This window comes from Copadichromis virginalis, linkage group LG10, assembly GCF_057382275.1.
Source record: "Copadichromis virginalis isolate Kocher_CV1m ecotype Utaka linkage group LG10, C_Virginalis_male_GT1.1, whole genome shotgun sequence".
NCBI classification, from domain to species: domain Eukaryota; kingdom Metazoa; phylum Chordata; class Actinopteri; order Cichliformes; family Cichlidae; genus Copadichromis; species Copadichromis virginalis.
This window is the reverse complement of record NC_140627.1, coordinates 4,564,532-4,583,700: the sequence shown is the minus strand read 5'-3', so window position 1 is coordinate 4,583,700 and position 19,169 is coordinate 4,564,532. Positions and strand designations below refer to the sequence as shown.

General features: G+C 39.4%; 1 protein-coding gene across 2 annotated transcripts in view; it reads left to right on the top strand.

Moving 5' to 3' along the window:
- The first annotated feature begins 890 nt into the window (after window positions 1-890).
- The window catches only part of arhgap32b (Rho GTPase activating protein 32b), a 132,306-nt gene continuing 114,027 nt past the window's right edge, over window positions 891-19,169 (top strand). For both annotated transcript variants that reach the window (XM_085469546.1, XM_085469544.1), the window contains exon 1: window positions 891-1,405. The gene's annotated coding sequence lies outside the window, so the exon portion shown is untranslated. The remainder of the gene's footprint in view (window positions 1,406-19,169) is intronic.

Below are 19,169 nucleotides of genomic sequence, written 5' to 3'. Positions count from 1 at the left end.
TTTCTCCACCCATATTTCCTCGAGAGGTTTTGTCTTTTCCCCTGCCACCACTGTAATTAAGAACACGTTCTCGAGGATTTGCCTGGTTAAATGGCAGTTACATTGACTCAGTGCATGCAGTCCACCTTGTGGTACAAATTTGCATGTTATGAAATACTTTTATATTCTCTCTCCTATGCGTTTGTGTGTGCCGGAGAAAATTAAATATATCACAGAAGATTCAATAGTAATGTGAAATATAGTTCTCTGTCATGATTTTGGAGTAACAGAAGACAAGAGTACTGAGGCATTGTTGTATTTGAGAACAACTTTTTTTTTACTGGCAAATATAAAAGACAGACATGTAGATGCTGAATCGGCTTCCTGTAGCTAATAAAAGTCTCCTCTTATGGGCATGTTTCCACATCTATGTGGCCGTCCTCTGTTACTTGGGTATGACTCCTTTTTTAGAGCCTTCTAGGTGCCATAATATGGAATCAGACTGGCACATGGGAACCAAAGGATGTTGACCATTACAGTTGGGAACAATACTATTTATGTGACATGACCCCTGTCTGACTTGTTAGGATGCTTATTCGAGCACAAAGATAATATTCATCTCACTGACAGGCTTTTGTTCAGTTAATTCAGACACAGACACGGAGCATTCTGGATATATTGAATAGACGTATTGGTGTCTGCCTGGTTATGTGGCATTTTAAAAGTCTGAACGAGGTTTATATTGGAATATCGATTCTTTTAATATGGTGCTGCAGGTTTATTCAACCACCGAAACACTTATCAGCTAAGCTATAGTGTCATCCTTACACCATCACGGAGTATGACGGCGAATCCTGTGTCCTATTTTCTCATGCTTTGGGGTTGGACATTTCCGACAGCCGGTGAAGGCAGCACAGAGAAAGCGCCGCTCCTCCGCTCCAGCTAGTATCGCTCCACTCCGAGGTGTGCACGCGGAGGAGAGGGTTTCTTTTTGTACAAGTTTTCTTCTGGAAATACCGTCCTGTGACTGGAGGGAATGGGGAATTGACCATACTCGGGCTTCCAGCGGGAATGAAAACTGTGAGGAAGATAGCGGTGATCGTTTTTTCCCTCCAGAGGAGAAACCGTAAGTGACAGACTGAAAGGGCTCGTGCGCCTTGCTGTCCCGGGGGAGTCTTTTTTTGTTTAGTGTTAACCCAACTAACTGTGATCACGACCACTGGCGCGCTCTCCTCGAGGCCGGGGACTCGCTCAATGATATCCTCCAAATACTTAGTGTCTGACGTGTATGAGTGTGTCCGGTTAAGCTGCGATGAGGAGGGAATTTAACAGCGGTGAAGCTCCAGACGTAGACGGCGAGAGCTAAGCTCCCCTCGCCAGCCAGTCAGCGGTGGTCAGGGACCGCAGACCACAACCACAAAACCAGGTACTTTTAGTACATTCATGCTACATGCTCGCACTACGTGCTTTGCTCGCCTTTTTACCCCTCTAGATAACGTTATTTAGAGCCGCAGTGCTGATGAGACGGTGGCGATGGTGGTGTCTGAAGGGGGGATTCGGGCACAGCGCGAATAATGTCTCGCCAGCTAAGCGAGGCTTGCGTGGAGTTGCTAAGTCCCCCTAGTTGTGCAAATTATATTGAAAATCTAGTTGGAAAAAGGGGCAGATTAACAGCGCTTTGCTTTAATTGTGTGCTCCACGCCCAGGATGTTAAGAACAAGAGAATTTCGGGTGTATTTGTGATATTTTGTTCTGTTCGGCTCTACAATTTCCGAACTTAAAAAGAGTTAATCACTTTCACCGGTATGAGAGTTGGATTAAACACAGACTGTGTGACGTTTTCTGAACCAGGTGATGCCACATTCACCTGGACCTGTGTCTGTTTGTGTATGCTAACATTAAACTGCTCTTTTTTTTGTATAGAGATATATCTGATATTTCACGTTTACTACCGTACAGTACTGCAGTTCATTGCAATCTCTTTTTGGATGTTTATTATATATCAGTAAGAAGGAGTTGGCCCTGTTTCTTTGCATTTGGTATTCTCTTTTAAAATGATTTCGTTTCAAATGTTGAATCTTAAATTAGATGTCATCCATATGGGAGTGTCTGAAAGCTTCCTATTCCCTCACATGTTATTTGATCCACAGTTCCCATGGTCTTCTGATGCTTCATGCCTTGTATTAGATTACAGTTTAATCAGACATGTATTGAAGCCTTCGCTCCCTTTTTTTTTTTTTAAATCAGGCAAACCAACTTAAAACACAGAGGAATGTACACATAACATCTCATTCATCACAGCTGTACATCGCTGCCACATTCAGGAACTAAATGCCTTGCTGAAGGGCACTTGGAGTTAAGTTTCTGGGGAAGATTTTGTTTTGTAATTGTCTCCCTTGTGCAACATTTCTCAGTTTGCATGGATGATTAGTGGGAGCAGCATGCCTGTGAAACCTATCACGTTTGAGCCTGCACCGTGATTGGGCTGAAACAGTTTACAAGCTATGGTTTGTTAAGTATTTTGCTGTCAGGGTCACGGTTCAGTGCAGCGAAAACATGACTGCAGCAGTTCCATTTCCCCCCCCTCGGTGTGTATTTATGAGAACAAACACTGAGTTCTTAAATACATTTCGGTGACGACTGGCATTTCCAGCATGTCGGTGCTTGATGTCTTTTCTGGTCTAACCCTTTGCTCTAGTTCAGTATCTTTTATATCAAGAAATAACCCCACTTGTCTCACGGTGGCTCCTTACATTTTTGCAACTTTACCCTCAGCTGCAGTCAATTTCCTTTTACTGCAGGAGCAGCTGACCAAATAAACCCATTGTAAGGTTGACTAACCTTTTTCTTTATTATATACATGTTCTGTTCAATTCATTTTTAAAAAATCTAGTAATGTAAAGACCCTGCAATAATACAAAGAAAATGACAACAACCAGGTGACCCTCTATAAGCAAACACTTGGCGACAGTGTTGGGACATGTAGCTGTGATAAAATAATGTAAATTGTTGGGAACAAACTTGTGTTTAACAGAAATATGAGACATAGATAGAATTAGTTCCATCTATGTTATGAAAGAATAGAAAAGGTTCGTGATGATGAGTAGTGCTGCATCTCGACAGTCATTTGGTTAGAACAGAATTAGACATGTTAGTTAGGTTGATGCAGAGTGTAGGAGGAGTAGCTGTAGTTTTTGTTTTTTAAATATAGAATATCATTGGTTATTGATACTTGGGATGTAGCGAACAGGATTTATGAAGGACTTGTATTTTTACATTAAAGAATTGCCCTGTTGTGCAGCTATCCTTATGACTCTGCGTTATTGCACCTGCTCTGTGTTCTACATTGTAATCAGTCCATTTCTGGCCTCCTAAAATATCCTGTCCTCCTAAAACACATTTGAATTTCAGTGGCCAGTTTTTACCAGGACAATTGAAGGATATATAAAAGTCACTTGGCTGAAAAATGTATGCCGATTCTAACAGAAATATTCTTGCTAGCTCAAAATGAGTTATGCGTGACAGATTATAGGCTAACAAGTAATTTACAACAGTTTAAATGCAAACAATCATTTATTTTTGGTTTGTTTGGCAAATACTGGAAATCAGTTTTTGGCACATCACCTGACAGCAGTACACATCAGAATATTAGGAGTAGGAAATGTTAATGGAAACTTAAGCAACAGTGTTACCAAACACGAACTGGACACAGTTGAAGGCTCAAAAAACACGAGCGCATTGGTGAAACGACGGGTCTGAGAAATTTGTCAGGGTGGAGATATTTTTGGCTATTTAAAGTCCAACAAAGAAGCAGGGAAGCATTCACTGCAAACACTATGAAAAGGATGTTTCCACGACGGCAGTAATACTAAAAATCATTTTTTAAAATCATTTGAAGTGTTGCCATCATCAACAGTGTATATTTAACCGTTCATCTGCAAAACGCAAGACTTTAATGTCCCAGACTCTTTCTCTGTACGACAAAAAAATGAACAGACAGTGACGTCACAAATTGCGTTATTGTAAAAGACACCAGGCCAGAAAGATAAGTTGCCTGATTAAAGTAACCAACTTGTTACGAACTCCCTGGTCATGAACCTTTCCCTCAGCCAACTCTTTTCCAGCAGTACAAAGTGTAGAGAGATGGCTGAATAGCTGTGTCGTACTTCGGTTTTGTGGTCAAGTCGCACATCTGATCCAAATATGACTCTCGCTGCCCTTTCATTGAGACAGCACTGCTCTTCTTGTGGCTTTAAAAAAAAAGAAGCCAGATCTATTCCTTTATCTTGTGGCATAAGTGGACCATAACTAAAGAAGTTTAGTATAGATTTTTTTTGTACTTCTATTTTATTTATTTACAACTAGGGCTGGGCCATATTATACCGTTCACGGTAATACCGGTATAATGTTAGGCAACGATAGGAAAATGAAATATAGCGATAGAATGGGAGTAAAACGCGCATGCGCAGTGCCTTTGTTTTCATACGCACATGGCCGATTGTTGAGTGAAACAGATGAACCAGAATTGGTTTGTAAAAATGGTGCAACTTCCGTGATGTGGAACTGGTTTGGTGTTTGTCCGTCAGATACACAACAAAGCACATTTTTTTGCAGAACATGCAAGCGGCCGTTGTTATTGTCGTATTTGTCGGACTAAGATGCTCTTAAATCTGGGAGTAATCTGGGTCCTAAACTCCGTATACTTCAGGTCAAACGAACACTGCAGCATCACTAAGAGTTAAAAACTGTCTAAATTCTTTCATCTTTAATAAAACGATCAGCATTGCTGCTTTACCAGGTGTAACTATAAAGTTTAACTTCCAGGCATCCATGAAAACAAAAGTTATTACATTTAACGAGTTAGAAGTTAGCAGGAAGCTAGCGGAAGTTAGCTCGCTAGTTTCGCTAGTTACCGAAGCATGATATTGCATGTTCTGACTGAGAGATTTCTGAAAAAAATCAAACGTACAGCTCTGCTATCACTTCCAACATAAATGAAGACAGGAAACTAAACAGCAGTGACGTTTGTAGGGTTACTGAAGTTGGGCTAGCTGGTATATAATGATGTGCTACGTGATCGCTAGCGACACAGCTATGTTAGCATAACATAAACAGTGAAGCTGGAGGACGAACACTAACACTTTTCCACTTATAAAAGTTAACGTGAAGGTTCTTCATGGTTAGAGACAAATGCAATCGCATGGCAGGATGCTGTAAAAGGACCAAACTTCAGTCAGGAGAACAACTGAGATAATCCATCCACAATACGAGGTTAGTCATTAATATACTGCAACAACATGGGAATAGAGCAGCTGCAGAGAATTCAACATTAATGAATCAATGGTACAGAAGTGGAGGAAGCAAGAAGAATGAGTTTAATAAAGTTTGATTTATCTGACTGCTTTGTTTCGCTTAATGTGCCTTATAATCCTGTGCACCTTATGGTCCGAAAAATACGTACTGCACACTGCAGTTTAATGTTGCAAAGCACCTCTTTTTAACTTCAGTGGATATTATACATGGTTATGCTCAGGATATGTCAGCCCATTTCTACTGGAAATGCCTTTTGGTTAAACTTTCAGCAAGGAATTTGCATTTGCACTGTTACATTTTTATAAAGCTTTAATGTACATAAAAACCAGCTTCTTAAGTGAAAATAAATGGAAGGTTGTCTTTTTGCGCTAGTAATGTTGTGGAGTTGTATTTTGTCTCGCATCAATTATATCGTCGGTTATATCGTTATTGCAAATTTTCAAATATATATCGTGATAAATATTTTTGGCCATATCACCCTGCTCTATTTACAACTGACAACAAAAAAGACAACCCTGCATCACTTTCTTCTTTCATCACGTCACAGGACTGTTGTTAACTGACCCCAGTAGGAAGCGGTATTGCTTTTGTTTGCTGCACCCTTTAAAAGATAAATGTTATAATTATTGAGCTGTGACTGTGCAAAAACTACTCTAGAAGAGTTAAAGAATAACAATATGGAGCTGGAAATTAACATATTAAGTCTGGTTTTATAGAATAGTTCTGGATCAGTTTAGTGAGCCTGCACAGGTATTCAGCGTTAAGACAACAGTTTTAATATCCAATAGCGATTGGCTGAAATGTACACACAGTGTGGAAACAGAGTGGACAGAGGCTTGCTTGTAACTTAGGCATGCAAATCTCACCATGCAATGAGTCTGGTGTCATTCTTTTGCAATAAAGTGCAGCTGTCAAAAAGCATGGGTGGATGCATAGTTTTCATGTCATAGGGTCATTATGACACGGCAGAAGTGGGATAGTCATAGTAAATCATGTCATCATTTATGAGTAATTTAGGGTTAAAGATTTGGGTTTTGCTCTATTCAATGAATTGTTTTACTTCACTTTTGGAATGATAGCTGTGATATTGAGATTTGGAACAGGATTCCTGTACAGCAATGTTATCATTGTAGCTTGAATAAGTGTTGTGTTCACAGCTGACAGAATTAAAGCCAGATTCAAGCTCATGAGAAAATCTACAGCCATACCCCCAAAAAAGGAAGAGCTCATATGTTACTCATCAAATGACTCTTAGGTTTTATTCAGACAAAGCTATCTATAGACTCCATGAATATACCACAGTTATTTCTGTGTAACCCTCTTCAAGTGAAGCTCTTCCACTCTGGGATGCGTTTTTCTTGGTTATTACTGCAAACGGTCTCATTTCAGTTTGGTGTCACAGGGAGTTGTTTGTTGATGAATTCCTAAGCTTTTTATCAGGCCGTATTAGGATGAGGAGGGGTTGGATTAGTCCTTTGTGAAATGGTGAAATGTCAGGCTTCAGAACTGTTTCGGCTTTGTGTCATTTTTTATAACAAGACTGTTCACATGACCAAGATGAAATACTAGATAAGTAATTGCTCTCCAAACCAAACATGACTTGGAACTGTGGTGTTTCAGTTAGTTTCTGTTTTAAATAAGATCTTAATGAAACTGTGTCGTCAGCTTTTTTTATTTACTGCGTGTTTGTTGGTGAAGCACTCTGTTATGTCACACCAGGTATCATGGTGGGTGAGATGGCTGTACCAGCCATTTTACAGGTGGATTGTCAGACTATCCCAAATATCTTCAATCACATTCTTATAGCGCTGTGCAGGATGACGTAGCACTTGTATCATGATTTTTTTAAGGTTCTATTAGGAGTAAATAAAAATAAATTCAGTGTCTTTTATGTACCGTATTTTCTGCACTATAAGGCGCACTTAAAATCCTTTAATTTTCTCAAAAATCGACGGTGCACCTTATAATCTTCCTTATAAGCCTTATGTTTGTATTCTGGTTGTGCTAACTGACCTTGAACCGATTTTATGTGCTACACGGCGCTCAAGAATCTGTCAAAAATGTTTTAGTACGACTTTGGTGAGCTACGAAGCCGCACCGCTTGATGGATTGTTGGAGCATTACGACTACCATAGTCAGGAGCCTCACGGACTCGGAGTAATTTGGGTCCTACACTCCGCCCACTTCAGGTCCCAAAAACAAACAAACACTGCAGCATCACTGAGAGTTAAAAACTGTCTAAATTCTTTCATCTTTAATAAAATGATCAGCTTTGCTGCTTTACCAGGTGTAACAATTAAATTTAACATCCAGGCATCCATGAAAACAGAATTTATGAAATTCAATTGAGTTAGAAGTTAGCAGGAAGTTAGCTCGCTAGCTTCTATCTAAATACAATATAGCATGTCCTGACTGCGGGGTTTTGGAAACAAATTAAAACGTACAGCTCTGCTGTCACTTCCAGCATAAATGAAGACAGAAAACTAAACAGCAGTGACGTTTGTAGGGTTACTGAAGTTGGGCTAGCTGGTATATAGTGATGTGCTACGTGACCGCTAGCGACACAGCTATGTTAGCATAATATAAGCAAGCTAACTTTTTTCCCACTCGATAAAAGTTAACGTGAGTGTTCTCGGTGGTCAGGAACAAATGTAATCGCATGGCAGGATGCTGTAAAAGGACCAAATTTCAGCCAGGAGAACAACTGAGATAATCCATCCACAATATGAGGTTAGTCATTCATATACTGCTGCATGGGCTGGGCTGTAGTTACATCGTAAGGTTTTAAAAACTGAGCTTAAATAAATGATTAGCGGTAATAAAAGCCGAGGGAGCTTTTTGAGATCAAATAGAAGAAAATACAAAACATTAAACATGTTAACAACATAAAAGCCATATTAAACGCAGACTACTTTAGGCCTGGAAGTAGGATTCCTCACGTCATCACTTAATGACCGGATATAATGATGTGCTACATGATCGCTAGCGACACAGCTATGTTAGCATAACATAAACACAGCGAAGCTGGAGGATGAACGCTAACTTCCCGATGGTTAGAGACAAATGCAATCGCATGGCAGGATGCTGTAAATGGACCAAACTTCAGCCAGGAGAACAACTGAGATAATCCATCCACAATATGAGGTTAGTCATTAATATACTGCAACAACATGGGAATAGAGCAGCTGCGAGAGAATTAAACATTAATGAATCAATGGTACGGAAGTGGAGGAAGGAAGAAGAATGAGTTGAGTAGAAGTTTGACTTATCTGACTGCTTGTTTCGCCTAATAATCCAGTGCACCTTATGGTCTGAAAAATACCTTGGCTAAATCTTATTTTGAAAGGTTTTCATCACGTATTGTATACAGAAAGGAAATGGTAAAGCAATGTGAAGTTTATCCAAACAGTAAATGCATGTTAAAACGATCAAGTCTTAAACAAAGTCGACCTGTAAGCAGTGCCGTCTGGTTTGAGACACAATAGTTAAAGAAACGAACCAAAACTCAAAGGACACTGACTGTCCTCGTCCTCCTGTTATGCAACCAGCTGCTTTCTTTTGTTGTCTTCCCGAGTACGTGAAACCTCCTTCACCCTGAAAGGTCTCCTTGTTTGTCTCAGTCCTCGACAGCCACGCACAAACACAAAGCCAGACGTGGCCTCTGACCCCAGGCACAGATACTGACGCACTGTGCGGGGCTGTGTCCATTATTATTCCTTTCTGTATGTTCATTAATGATGCAATATGCATACACTGCTGTCCTTGGGCCCTGTCCCACAAATACATGGGGCCGCAGGCTCTCTTGTTCTTAGTGTGGATAAAGCATCTTGCTCCAAGCTTGCTGCACACTCTCAGTCCTCTGAGGATGCTGTGACATTCCCAGAGGAGATTCCATTCCCCCGTAAACAATCCTGGCATTGACACAGGCGCTGATTAGCAAGTTGCCAGGGTGTTTCCACAATGGCCCAGCAGAGGATAATGAGATCGGATCTGGAAACTAAAGTTCTCATTCAGGAGTTTGTTGGCAACCAGTTGTGTGAAGCAACCGTCTTAGGAAAAGTGTAGAAACTCAGCAGATCGTTCTGGGAAGCACTGGAAGCTGTCAGCGATTTGATTCGGATATTTTTCTGTCAGCAGTTGGTGTCAGTTGCTGGGGAAAGGTGTTGGTGAAAGTAGAGTGCCACTGTTCTGTGAGCAGGATAAAAACCTGTACCTTCTATTTCTGAATTACTCTTGAAGGAAAGATTGCAGCAAAAAACTGAGCCCGGAGAACAATGTTTTACAATTTGTATATATAATGATCGTAGTGTATGTATACACGTCTTCTCTGTACCCTGAGTGCCACCCATTGTGTCAGATACATTGTAACTAATAAATGTTATTCTTGACTAGCAGCCCAGAATAACATCCTCTTGAATACTTTCTGTAAGCTTGTGTTTTCGCATATTCAAGGTGAGGAAGATTGTTCCTGCATTAAACTATTTTTTTCTATGTTTTAATCACATTTTATTTAGAGGAATGAACTTTAAATCTAACTGCAGTTTTTCGTGTCACAAAGTTATTCCAGTTTCTTTGTCATAACGTAGCCTCGTGTCTATACGTGCTTGGCTCTTCTTGTTTTGTTCATACTGAAGTGTGGATAATAACCAGAGTTCAGCAGAGTTAACCTTGGCCCTTAAAATCAACCTCCCCCAAACTTTTAAGGTCATGTATCACAGCACTTAGGGTCAGTACTTCATTTGTATAAACAAGGAGCCCTCATAAACACTTAAACTACCAACTTTTGATTGGATGAAAGAAACCAGTTCTCCGTTTTTAGATTTGACATTTGATGAGCTCTATAATAATGATGCAGTATGGTAAAAGCACAAAAACAGCCAGGCAACGATGCAATGGAAACAAACAGCAAGACTTAGTGATATTCAGAGTGTTTGTTTTAATTCCAGGTTGCAAATATCTCTCAAAACTATGAAATGTTGTTGATTGAACATTTTCTGATGCATAAACGGTAAGAAGTTTAATAATAATTTACCAATGTGTTACAAGTGAGTAAAAACTTCTTACTCAACCACAATAAAATTCACTGAAAATATTGTTGGATAAATGAAAAATATCATTTTGCATGTTAATATAAAAGTTTTTAGGAAAAATGAAAATTTGTTTCACGGTCACTTTCATACGTCACCACAGTAATTTTAGGTCTTCATACTGTCTGTGTGCAGCCGCTGTGCACGGCTCTGCTTTCTATTTTGTCTACTTTACTGGCAGATTGTGCAAAAAGCATGGTGGTGTGAATGTAAAACCTTTGTCACTGTCTGACATCTCATTAACGGGAGCAGAACAAGACTTTTCACAGAAAGTTTCTGACATATCTGGAGTTGTATAACTTCAAATCCACCCTTTGAGTTTTCACAGTACATTATAACTACAAGAACATGTTAAGCCCTAGCTCTATAACTGCTGACAGCTAACAAAAATTAGCTGTCAGTAGTTTGGTGATTTCATTCAGCGTGGAGGGCACGTTTGTTACTTGCCATTCTAATTCTGCCGTGCCGTCAGAGGCGAAGCATTTCAATGAGAGCTCAGCTGTACGCTAACTTTGTAAAACAATTCAACAACCCCGCTCTCTATGCAGCGACTGGTCAGGTGTGCAGTGCTGTGAAACCAGACAGGGTGTGAATTTCATCAGGGCGACGATTCTTTGATGAGACGGTGTCAAGTGTGCACCGTTGTCACTCAGTTCAGTTCGGTCTTATTTACACAGCACCAAATTACAACAGTTTCCTCGAGGTGCTTTGTGTTGTAAAGTGAAGAAACTGTAATAATATAGTAATTGAGATCCCTAAAGTTTATAAGACGGTTGAGCCAATCCCCTAAGACCTTTCAGTGCCATTAGACGTGCTGGAGGAAGTTAAAGGCAGAAAAATAACTTTATATTAGCTGTAAGGTAAGAACTCTAAAAACTGATGAGTATTGCAGGTTGTTCAACTGTGCTGTTTAAAAAGGTTTAGTCTGTTATGATTGTTGGAGTAGAAGAGAAGAAATTAAAGAGACACATTCCTTCCTTGTTGCACTTGTAGGCAACAAGTTGCTAAGCACTTACAGTGACTGCACTCTGAGATCCTGGAATTAAAAATGTCAGTGTTTGTTTTTAATGGAACACTTGTGTCTAGGGCTGGGCGATATGGCCTAAAATTCATATCGCGATATAATTTGAAGCATGTGCGGTAACTATATATATCGCGATATATTCTTTTCTTCTGTATGACGTATTTTCCACACTATAAGGACTTAAAATCCTTTAATTTTCTCAAAAATCGAGAGTGTGCCTTATGTATGAATTCTGGTTGTGCTTACTGACCTCGAACCGATTTTGGCGAGCAGAAATCTGTTAAAAAATGTTTTAGTACAACTTTGGTAAGCCGCACTGCTGGATGGATTGTCAGAGCATTACGGCTGCCGTAGTGAGGGAGCTTCGCGGAGTAATCTGGGTCCAAAACTCCGTCCACTTCAGGTCCCAAAGTCAAACAAACACTAAGAGTTAAAAACGGTCTAAATTCTTTCATCTTTAATTAAATCATCAACGTTGCTGCTTTATCAGGTGTAACAATTAAGTTTTACATCCATGCATCCATGAAAACAGAATTTATTAAATTTAACAGGAAATTAGCTCGCTAGTTTACACCTAAACATTTCATACCATGTTCTGACTGAGAGATTTTTGAAACTAATTCAAACGTACAGCTCTGCTACCACTTCCAACATAAATGAAGACAGAAAACTAAACAGCAGTGGCGTTTGCAGGGTTACTGAAGTTGGACTACCTGGTATATAATGTTGTGCTACGTGATTGCTAGCGACACAGCTATGTTAGCATAACATTAGCACAGTGAAGCTGGAGGATGAACGCCAACTTTTTTTCCACTCATTAAAAGTTAACGTGAGGGATTCTGGTGGTCAGGGACAAATGCAATCGCATAGCAGGATGCTATACACGGGGCAAACTTCAGTCAGGAGAACAACTGAGATTATTCATCCACAATACGAGGTTAGTTATTAATATACTGCAACAACATGGGAATAGAGCAGCTGCAAGAGAATTCAACATTAATGAATCAATGGTACGGATTTGGAGGAAGCGCAGTTTTTGGCTTTCCTCATATTTCAAAAGTGCTTCATGTCTTTGCTATGACTGTCGCCCGCCATAATTTGCAGATGATAATGGTTTTAGCCGCTGCGATGCTTTCGACCAAAACAGGCGCAGCTTGATGACATCATCAACATGCGCTATCGCGATAGAGCCATATAGTCAAAATCTCTATCGTTGGCCAAATTTATCATTTCTATCGTATATCGTTTATTTCGCCCACCCCTACTTGTGTCTTGATGGTTGAAATAACAATCACGTGGTTAGGCTAATGGAGGAAAAGAAATAATGATTAACATTGGACTTACTCAGGCTGGAGGTGAAGGTGGCATGTTAATTATCATAATGACTTTTATAATTATTAGTAACATTTGTAGAGGTGGGAATCACCATACATCCCACGATACGATATTATCACAATACTTAACGCACGATACGATATTATTGCAATTTTTTAAAAATATTTTGCGATATTCAGATTCTGTACATAAAGGTAAACTTTATCAATATTCATTTTATCTAATATCAAAGTCTCACACTCAGTCTTTCTCTCATTTCAGCCAGTTTTATTGTTGACAAACTGAACGGTTTGTATTACAGTCTAGTCCAACTTAAATGAATGCAACCATCTGGTACAATTATAGCTATTCTGAACTATGCAATTTATGAAAACTATGCAGCCCATTCAGCAACTGAAGAATTTGAAAGTAAATTAAAAATATATATAATTTTACATTAAATAAAAAAGTTTTAAACTTAATTAAAATAAAACATGTCTTAAATTAAAATAAGTAAACTGTCACGTTTATTCCTGCCAAAAAAAAAAGTTAAACACATTTGGACAGTGAAGGAATGTCAGGATTCTTGCTCAGAAAAAGGAGCTGATCAACATGCTCTGAAGTCAGAGCATGTTCCAGTCCACAAAAACTTATTTTGTAACAAAATATCGATTTGTGCTGTCCCTGTATCGATACATTATTAGCAAACAAAATATCACGATACTACACAGTATCGATTTTTTTTCCCCCACCCCTAAACATTTGTCAAAATAAGGACTTATGATTAGATTTTAAGGTGTTTTATTAGTGTTACAAAGAATTTGGATTCTTTTCTTACTTCATTATAAAAAGGAAAAATATACTGTATAATCTACCAACAAATCAAGGGTTACACAAATGTTAAGCAAAACTGCCAAATGTAACTCTTGTAATTACAGTTGAAGATCTTTATGCATAAAAATGATTTAGTTACTGTAGCAGTCGTGGTTAACATAAAGGCGACCAGATGATGGGGAAAAAAACAACCACAACAGGCTTTAGTTGTTTTCCAGTCTCTGAATATATTTCCCCTAAAGATACCAAGGTTCAACATCTCAACATGAACATCCCAGCCCCCAAAAACCCTCCTTAAATAGCTACCGATCATACCACCAATAAAATTTAAGAGATCCTCCCTGATGCACTACCAAGAAACGCATACAGTGAAATACTGGACTCATTTTAACACGCCCCACATACATCTGACTACAAAACAAACCCCATTTAAATAATATACAAACAAACGGAATCAAATCAAACTGTAGATTCAGCCCACTCTCATCTAATGGTTAACCCCACTGACGGTGGATAATTAGGGAATTCCTTTCAGATGAAGGAAGCTGACCTCAAAAGGAAGCGTGGTTAGTGGACTTCAAAATAAAAGCATAACAAAACCAAAACTTCCTGTCAGACATTGCGTGTGCTTCACTTTAGTGAGGGAGGAGCTTCCCCCGCACCCACACAGTTACTAAAATAAAAACACAGCACTCGGTGTGAAACACATTGAACATTTAGACCTCACAGTTAAGGAGGAATAACAGAATAAGAAACACATTTTTAATAAATTCTTGTAAAAGTAGAACGGTGAAGGTTTTTCACGTTGTCCACCGCTCTCCTTCATCAAATGTCCACACCGCTCCACCTCACCTTGTCACCTCTTTTCTTCAGGCCTGAAACCTTTCCAGTTCAGATTCTCTCCTCAGGATTTCATCCTTGCCTAGCTTAGCTCTCCACACAAGCCCCACGTTGCTCTGCTTTGCCCAGGCTCACTGTCCCATCGGCGACTCATTCAGCACTGCAATAATTATTCATCTTTATCTAACTGCAGTCCCAGTTGCACTGGATCGTGATGTAGCAACCTTCATATTAAATGTGTGTAAACAACATGTGTTAAGTAACAAAGCCTGCAACAATTGTTGTTCTACACTGATTTCTACGGGGTTAAAAAGGACTCTCTTGGGGGTTGTTGGCCTGTTTTTTGCTTTTTAGCCCACACACCCCAAAATTCACTATATGATGAATAAATCATTTTCAGGAAAAGTCATAAAATAAGAGAGAATGAGGTTTTATTTGAAGAGTTGCATGACTTCAGAATAAACACTGGCAGATCTCTTTGCCTTTTGTTCACTTAAGCCTGCACAATATTGCCACCTGATAAAATTGAAAAATATATATAGCTGGGATTTTGTGCCTTGGATTGAGGATTTTAACCAGTGTCTTACGGCCCTGCTTTTCCATCATGTGAACACATGAGTAATTTCCATCCATCGTTTTTTCCCCCTTTCGTATGAAGTACATGTAGTGCGTGCTTTAGGGGCACTCGGTGAAGTCGTAGGTTTACTTTGGGTTGCTCGTCACCAACTGCTAGTATCTGCTCCTTCGTAGCCTTGCTGTACTCTGCTGTGTTTGGGGTGAAGTACCGTGCTTCGTTGAAGATTGTTAGTTTTTAGTTACTGAATCGTCATCGCAGGCAGACACCTCTCTTCCTCTCAGAGATGCCCAGGCTTATCTAATTGTTGTGCACAGTAAGGAACGCAAACACCCGCTGCTGCTATAGCAGTAATGTGACAAGGTAGTGGCACATTGTTCCTATTGTAGAATCTCCATCCTAAATTGTATGTGTGTAATGTTCAGAGATTGTGCAGCTGGGACTGAAAGCACTTATTTTCTTTGTGACAGCAGTATCTGGTAGAAGTCAGAGCTATTTACTTGCTTATCATGAGGCAGACGACATTTAATGTCTGGTGAGTGAAGCACATTGTTTCCATCCCCTTGTTTTTTTGCACCCAGTTATCCTATTGAATGAGACGCCTGTTATCTGTTGTGTTACAGGCCCTGAACTTTTTATTTTAAGCTCATTCAAGATGATGTGCAATAAATAGATTGAGTTCATTTCTCAGTGTGCAGATTAGTGACCCCTAGTTTTGCATCTGTGTACGTTTCCTTTTGAATATCACAGTCCCTATATTTTCTTTCATAATGCGTAAGGTTTTACGCGCTATCACACAGTCAGGATGTTTTCTTAAAAAAGTCAAATCATTGTTATATTATGGTTGAATGACTTGGAATAGGTAACAAACATGTTTAAATTGTAAGCTGTTCTGTTGTTGTCTTTTAAATCCATTTGATATTTTTATTTTATGTGTCTCTTCATAACTAAATGCTTTCTTGTTGTTTTCTGTAAAACGAGGTTTGGTTACAGGTTTGGTTGGACTTGATGCTGTTATATTCTAAGCTGCCAAACACACCTTGAAAGACTTGGTGACTCTTTAATCATGTTTGATGTCAGTGGGGAAAGCACACAGCACCAAAAAACAACGTCACCTCACAGAAAACTTGTTCGTGTGATTTTTGCATTTTAACCGTTCTGTTCTTTATGTATATACGACTTTTTGTACCACTTGGCAGCTCAAAATGCTTTATGGAAAACGACATACGCCAAAAAGCCCAAGCATAGTCTCTTGCTCTCAGATACACACAGACTTGCACAGAAGCCTCTGTGTAGATGACTGGACAAAGAGCAGTAGCTTTACTTTAAATAAAGTTGATTCATGGTATAACTCCAGGGAATCATTAAATACATTTGCCTACATCATGCCCAGAGTAGCATTTGGCAATTTGCTAGTTTACAAATCAGTCAAAGAAACTTCAGCTACAAGATAAATGTCTCCACACATTCATACAACACTTTATTCTATGCTCTTTAGCCATGGATGTGAGGTGGACAATCTGGAATCACCAGTATACCAGATATAGATGTTCTTAGACTGTGGGAGGAAACCCCACAGTACCCCTGTGGACACAGGAATTGCACATTTAAAACTAAATGTGGAACATTTAAAAACTACACATAGCTGCATAACATGTTGTGTTATTTTGTGTTTGTAATAACAATACCATAATGCTTTTCAGACCAAAAGAGCAAACTATTTAAATTAAGTGCAGCATTTACAAAACTATTATTGAGATCTGTTCAAAGAGTTAATGCTAACAACATCCAAAGTTTTATTCTCATGTTATCCTGAAATGCACGTTACCATTTTGTTTCAGTCAGCTGCATTGTGGTTGTAGAGTCTGTTATGGTCCAAAATGTTTGTAATGGCTAATGTTGGACGAATGCTTACCTAATGTTACTAACGTTATACCTCACAGTAAAGTTAGCAGGCTATTTAGCAACCATCCTAACATTTTGTTTTTGAGATTCACTGTACAGTTTAGTGCAACTACAAGTGCAGTATTAAATACTGAGTGAACGTGTGTAAATGGATATTTAAATATAATTTTAGCACTTAATCAGTCTAATGTGTGTATTTCCTCTAGATCTCTAGGTTTCCAGTTACATCCTTCATTCTCACTCCTTCAGGTGAATCTGTTGATAATCATTTAGCTAACAGTTACATCCTTGTGTGTTTGACATTCGATTAGGGGTGGCTTTCAGTATGGATGTGATGAATAGCTGTACAAGTTGCCAGCTTGGATATCAGCACATTGTGTTGGAAAAAGTTAACTGCTCCTAGCAACTACAGGGTGGACTGAACATGCTCTCTGTGCTGTCTGCTCATTGGCCAAGGTAACAGTGTCAGGTTGAATGAATCAGCTGAAATGATGTGGCAATTCTGTTAAAATATCAGGTGATTGCAATGGCTCGGGAAAATATATGGGCTCATTTCGACAGTCATGGTGTTTTTGCGCAATATAGTAGACACAACATTTCTGTGTATCCAGTGTGAGCTAATGACCCAGAGTGGCTGAAACTGGTTGGGTGCTGCAAAGAGTTAGAGATCAGTTATATTATAAGCTCTAACATTTTCTTGGTGAAATCAGTGATTCAAGTTTAATTTAAAATGTTTTGAGGAGGACTTCCGGTTTGGCGGGTCGTGTGATGGCTGTGTAGGATAGTTGCTCCCGACATTTTTTCTACCCCAATTTACCTAACTCGAAACATAAAAAGTTTGGATTTATCTTTGTGGGGTACTATACCAAGGAATAGAAATGCCCAGAAAATCCAAGAAAAAGGATGTAGGAGAACGTACTGAAGCGGAAGAAGATGCTTCGTCGCAAGCTAGCAGCAATATGGAAGAAGACCAGCAACCCGATGCTAACGCCACAGCGAAGGACCACCCAGCTACGATGGACATGATATTAAAAGAATTACGTGCTTTTAGAAAAGACACAAATGATCAGTTTAATGCTATAAGGGAGAAGGTCGTCGGCATTGGTATAAGACTCGACGAAGCAGAGGGACGCATAGACGTAATGGAGACTCGAATCCAGGCCTCGGAGGAGCTGCTAATTGAAATGTCAAATTTTCAGTTGCGATGCGAATCTAAGCTACTGGAATTAGAGGGACGGTCACGTCGCAAGAATCTTAGAATATATGGCGTGAGGGAAGGGGAAGAGGACAAATTTCCATCCGTTGTCAATTTTGTAGAGGTTCTATTTGAAAAGACAATGAGTCTCTCCCGCCCCACGGTGTTGGGAATTGAAAGAGCACATCGAGCCGGTGGCAAAAAAACCCCGGAAGGAGCCCCTCCATGCTCAATTGTAGTTAAACTCGCACGTTATCGTAACAAAGAAGACATTATTAAGAAGGCCTGGCAGGCTAAGGGCTTCAACTTTATGGATTCTAGGATATATGTGGACAATGACTATGCCCCGGAGATACAAAGAAGAAGAAAGGAATATGCGACAGCGAAGAAGGTGCTTAAAGAGAACAATATTCGCTTCCAGACGCCTTTCCCGGCCAAGCTAAGGGTGTTCTACAGAGAGGGAATTGTGACATACAACACGGCGCACGGAGCGACTACCGATATGGTGAAGAGGGGATTATCGGTAGAAGTTGTGAAAGACAGAGACTCATTCTTGGATCAAATAAAACAGCACACTTGGCAAACAAGTACGAAGAAGAAAGGTGGAAACTCGACTCCAAAGCTGGGTTTCAAGGAACGCCTTCAGATATTTAGGCACCAAGATGACAGTGGATAAACAGCAAGTGTGTGACGGAGCACTATACTAGAGGTAAACTCAAGAATATTGAGACCTAAGATGAACTGAGAATATGAATTTTATTTCGATTTACTTGTTTTGTTATATAATTAGTTAATCTTATAAAGAGGGCATATAAAATTACATTAAAGTCGGGTCATTTATTTGCACAATAAGTTGGACCCTACAGACCACTGGGCTTTCGGCCTGTGTGCCGGAGAGGGCACTCTTCCACAAGTGGACAGAAGAGTTTTTCCCTCACCAAATATAGCTAATATAGCGATTATGTTTTTGGAAGTCAACATGATTATATGTTTTCGTTGTATAATGTTTTTTTTTTTTTGGTTTTTTTTTTTTTTTTTTTTTCTTCTTTTCTTTTTTCTCTTTTTTTTTCTGTTTTGGGGGAGTACCTTTCGATCTTTGGCTAT